Genomic DNA, 6,249 nt, shown 5'->3' on the forward strand with positions numbered 1-6,249 from the left:
CAATGGTAGTAGAACATCACAATGTTATTATGACATCACAATGTTCTCATGCCATTCCAATGCTTTTATGACATCACAATGATATTATGACATATTATACTATTCCAACATAATTGTGGTATGACATCACAATGGAATTTTAACATCACAATGGTATGCTAACATCACAGTGCTATGATGACAACACAATGCTATTATGACATCACAATGGCATTATGTCATTAAATTGCTATTTTGATATCACTATGGTATTTTGACTTCACAATGGTATTATGAAATCACAATTGTATTATGACATCACATTTGTAAAAGGGCATTACAACTTTATTATGACATCTCAATGGTTATGTTATCACAATTGTGTCATGACATCTCAGTGCTCTTATGATATCACCATGGTATTATGATATCTCAATTCTATTATGACATCACAATTGCATTATGATATCACAACTTTATTATGACATCACAACGGTGTCGTGTCATGATATCACAATGGTATTATGACAGACCAATGGTATTATAACATCACAAGGCTAATATGACATCACAATGGTATTTCAACATGATTGTGGTATCTAATCACAATAGAATTTTGAGGTCACAATGCTATTTGTACCTCAAAAGGCTATTATAACATCACAATGCTATTATGATATTACAATATTATGACATCTCAATGGTATTATGATTAAACGATGTTATTATGACATCACAATGCTATTATGACTTCACAGTGGTATTTAGACATGATTGTGTTTTAACATCACAATGGAATTTTGAAATCAAAATCTATTATGATTAAACAACAGTAAGACTTCATAATGATATTAGGACATACAATGCTATGATGACATCACAATGTTATTATAACATCACAATGGCATCAGGACATGAAAATTCATCATGACATCCCAATGCTATTATGATATCACAATGGTTACGTGCTGATTGAATGAGAGGAAGAATGATGTTATGAAACACGTGAAATTGAGTAAGAGTTTCCGGAACCAGTTATTAAAAGGGCCAAGTGGATAGCCTGCTTGAGAGAAAAGCTGAGCATCCCCACGTGCCTCAGTATGAGCAGGTGAAAGCACACAAACCAGAGATGACAGTTCCTGTCTCCAAGACTATTAGTTCATTTGATTTGTTACCTGTTTCTTTCAAGAGCTTTTCATACTGAACCAAAAGCAGCAGACAAAGAAAGGGAGACTAAGAGAGACAGAGAGAAAGAGCTATAAAGACATATTTATAAATAGAGAGTCCAAGACCTAAAGAAAAAAAAAAAGATATAAAGTGACAGACTTTATTTTGTCTGGTAATTTTCATTGGCCTATCAACCTCAAAGCACACCCTGCTACAATATAACTGCAATAGGAATTATATTATCTAACATCCCAGATATTTCCTCACTGGGGAATCCACATGTAAATAGATGAGCTATTATATCAATAAGAATGTGAAGGTACATTTAGTGAGGAAGTGAGTAACTGCTCAGTTCAAAGACACAACCTAGGAAATTTCAGATCCAACCCCACAGTAAGAGAACACCTTGTAACTTGGTATATTCCAACAAAGAAATAGAGGCCATCATAGAGAGAGAGGAATCCAAATTCAAACACATGAAAGAAATGGTGCAAGGCATGAAAACAGAACTAGAATCAATAAAGAAAACACAAAATGAGAAAAGCTGGAGAACTTGTAGAAAAGATCAGGAACCACAAAATTAAGCATCACCAACAGATACAAGAGATGGACGAGAGAATCTCAGGAGCTGAAGACACACTTGCAGAAATTGATACTTCTCTCAAGGAAAAAGTAAAATCAGAAAAGTTCCAATCACAAAATATCCAAGAAATCAAGGATGCTATGAAAAGACAAAATCTAAGAATAATTGGAATTCATGAAACAGAAGACTCCAGGCTCCAACGTCCAGAAAATATTTTCAAGAAAATCATAGAAGAACATTTTCCCAACTTAAAGAAAGAGATGTCCATAAATATACAAGAGGCATACAGAACTCCAAATAGACTAGACCAGAAAAGACACACATCACATCACCTCATATTCAAAACACTAAATATAAAAAAACAAAGAAAAGATATTAAAACCAGCAAGGGAAAAAGGCCAAGTAACATATGAGGGTAGACCTATCAGAATCACACCTAACTTCTCATCAGAAACTATGAAAGCGAGAAGGGCCTGGGCAGGTGTCATACAGATTCTAAGAGATCACAGATGTCAACCCAGACTACTATACCCTGCAAAGCTTTCAATCAACATAGATGGAGAAAACAAAATATTCCATGACAACACTAAATTTACGCAATATCTACACAGTAAACCAACCCTACAGAAGATACCAGAAGGAAAACTCCAATCCAACGAAAATACATTCACCCAAGAAATCAGGTCATACAGATAATATCCCAACAAAAATTAAAAGAAAACAAGCAATGAAACAGGGTTAGATCACCAACTCCATTACAAAAGGAACTAACATGCATTGGTCACTATTATCTATCAATATCAACAGACTCAACTCCCCAATAAAAAGACACAGGCTAACAGAATGGTTATGGAAACAGGATCCAACATTCTGTTGCATTGAAGAAACTTAACTATGCAACAAAGATAAACACTACCTCAGAGTAAAGGGCTGGAAAACTGTTTTTCAAGCAAATGGTTCTAGAAAACAAGCTGGAGTAGCCATCCTAATATCTAATAAAATAGACTTTCAACCCAAGTTAATCAAAAAAGTTAAGGAGGGCCACGATATTCTCATCAAGAAAAAATCCACCAAGAGGACATCACAATCTTGAGTATCTATGCCCCAAATACAAGAGCACCGACATTCGTAAATGAAACATTATTAAAGCTTAAATCATACATTGCTCCTAATACCTTAATAGTGGGAGACTTCAAAACTCCAGTCTCACCAACGGAAAGATCAACTAGACAGACACCAAATAGGGAAATAAAAGGACTCACAGAATCCCTAAATCAAATGGACCTAACAGACTTCTACAGATTGTTTCACCCAAACTCAAAAGAGTACACCTTCATTTCAGCACTGCATGGAACCTTCTCCAAAATAGACCATATAGTGGGTCACAAAGCAAGACTCAACAGATACAAAAGGATTGAAATAATCCCTTGTATACTATCTGACCACCATGGACTAAAGCTAGACATCAACAACAACAGAAACAACAAAAACCCGACACGCACATGGAAACTGAACAACTTACTACTCAATGACAGCTGGGTTAAGGAAGAAATAAAGAAAGAAATTAAAGACTTCCTAGAATTCAATGAGAAGGAAGGCACAACGTACCCGAATTTATGGGACACATTGAAAGCAGTGCTCAGAGGAAAATTAATAGCACTAAGTGCCTGCAAGAAGAAATTCGTAACATCACATACAAACAACTTAATTGTCCAACTGAAAAACCCAGAGAAAAAAAGCAGATACACCCAAGAGGAGCAGACAGCTGGAAGTAATCAAACTAAGTGCTGAAATCAATCAATTAGAAACAAATAAAACTATCCAAAGTATCAATGAAACAAAAAGCTGGTTCTTTGAGAAAATCAAGAAGATAGACAAACCCTTAGCCAAACTAACTAAAAAGCAGAGAGAAACTATCCAAGTCAGAAAAATCAGAAATGAAAATGGGGACATAACCACAGACACTGAGGAAATCCAAACAATTATTAGGTCATACTACAAAAGCCTATATGCGACAAAATTTGAAAATCTAAATGAAATGGATAATTTTCTTGACAGATTCCATCTACCAAAACTAAGTCAAGATCAGGTAGAAAGGTTGAATAGCCCTATATCTCCCAAGGAAATTGAAGCAGTCATTAACAGTATCACCTTCAAAAAAAGCCCTGGACCAGATGGCTTCAGTGCAGAATTCTACCAGATCTTCAAAGAAGTGCTAACTCCAATTCTCCTCAAAATATTCCACAAAATAGAAACAGAAGGAACACTACCAAACTCATTCTATGAAGCCACAGTCACCTTAATAACTAAACCACAAAAAGATCAAAAAAAAGAGAAATTCAGACCTATTTTTTTATGAACATTGACGCAAAAAATACTCAATAGAATACTTGCAAACCAAATCCAAGAACTTATCAAAGATATCATCCACCATGATCAAGTAGGCTTCATCACAGGCATGCAATGGTGGTTCAACATACGAAAATCCATCAATGTAATCCACCACATAATCAAACTGAAGGAGAAAAACCACATGATCATCTCTTTAGATCCCGAAAAAGCATTTGACAAAGTCCAATACCCATTCATGTTTAAAGTATTGGAGAGATCAGGTATACAAGGCACATACCTAAAGATAGTAAAGGCAATAAATGCAAGCCTATAGCTAACATCCAACTCAATGGAGAGAAAATTAAATAAATCCCACTGAAATCAGGAACAAGACAATGCTGCCCATTGTCTCCATATCTCTTCAACACAGAACTTGAAGTCCTAGCCAGAGCAATAAGACAACTAAGATCAAGGGGATACAAATCTGAAAGGAAGAGGTCAAAGTGTCACTATTTGCAGATGATATGATAGTATACATGAGTGATCCCAAAAATTCAACCAGAGAACTTCTCTAGCTGATAAACACCTTCAGCAATGTGGCAGGATACAAAATCAACTCCAAAAAATCAGAAGCCCTCCAGTATACCAAACACAAAAAAGCTGAGAAAGAAATTAGGGAAACAACACCCTTCACAATAGCCACTAATATATAAAGTACCTTGGTGTGACTCTAACCAAGCAAGTGAAAGACCTGTTTGAGAAAAACTTCAAGTTTCTGAAGAAAGAAATCGAAGAAGATATCAGAAGATGGAAAGATCTCCTGCGCTCATGGATTGGTAGGATTAACATTGTGAAAATGGCCATCCTGCCAAAAGCAATCTACAGATTCAATGCAATTCCCAGCAAAATACCAACTCAATTCTTTACAGACCTTGAAAAAAGATTCTCAGCTTCATATGGAGAAACAAAAAACTCAGAATCTCCAAAACGATCCTGTACAACCACAGATCATCTGGACGTATCCCCATCCCTGATCTCAAGCTGTACCACAGGGCAACATTAATAAAAACTGCATGGTATTGGCAAAGAAACAGAAAGGAAGATCAATGGAACCGCATAGAAGACCCAGAAAAAAACCCACTCACCTATGAATACTCGATATTTGTCAAAGAAGCCAAAACCATTCAATGGAAAAAAGACAGCATCTTCAACAAATGGTGCTGGACCAACTGGATGTCTACATGCAGAAAAATGAAAATAGATCCGTATTCATCACCCTGCACAAAACTAAAGTCCAAGTGGATCAAGGACCTCAACATAAAACCAGATACTCTAAATCATTTGGAAAAAAAAAAGTGGGGTTCAGCCTAGAACTCCTTTGCACAGGAGACAACTTCCTGAACAGAACACCAACAGCACAGGCTCTAAGAGCAACAATCAATAAATGGGACCTCATGAAATTTATAAGCTGTAAAGCAAAGGACACTGTCATCAAAACAAAATGACTGCCTACAGATTGGGAAAGAATCTTCACCAACCCTTTATCTGACAGAGGGCTAATATCCAGTATATATAAAGAACTAAAGATGCAGAAAAGCAACAAACCAAGTAATCCCATTAAAACATGGGGAAGGGAGCTAAACAGAGAATTCTCAAAAGAGGAACATCGAATGGCAGAGAAACACTTAAAGAAATGCTCAACCACATTAGCCATTAGTGAACTACAAATCAAAAAGACCCTGAGATTTCACCTTACACCCATGGCCAACATGAAAAACTCAAGTGATAACACATGCTGGAGAGGTTGTGGAGAAAGGGGAACCCTCCTCCATTGCTGGTGGGAATGTAAACTGGTACAACCACTTTGGAAGTCAATCTGGCCCTTTCTCAGGCAATTAGGAGTAGTGCTACCTCAAGACCCAGCTATACCACTCCTAGGTATATACCCAAAATTTGGTCAAGTACAAAACAAGGACATTTGTTCAACCATGTTTGTAGCAGCTTTATTTGTAATAGCCAGAACTTGGAAAAATCCAGATGTCCATCAACTCAGCAATGGATACAGAATCTGTGGTATTTTTACACAATGGAATACTACTCAGCAATCAAAAAGGAGGAAATCATGAAATTTGTAGGCAAGTGGTGGGATCTAGAAAAGATCATTCTTGGTGAAGTATTCCAGCATGAGA

This window comes from Meriones unguiculatus (assembly GCF_030254825.1).
Source record: "Meriones unguiculatus strain TT.TT164.6M chromosome Y unlocalized genomic scaffold, Bangor_MerUng_6.1 ChrY_unordered_Scaffold_23, whole genome shotgun sequence".
Taxonomy (NCBI): domain Eukaryota; kingdom Metazoa; phylum Chordata; class Mammalia; order Rodentia; family Muridae; genus Meriones; species Meriones unguiculatus.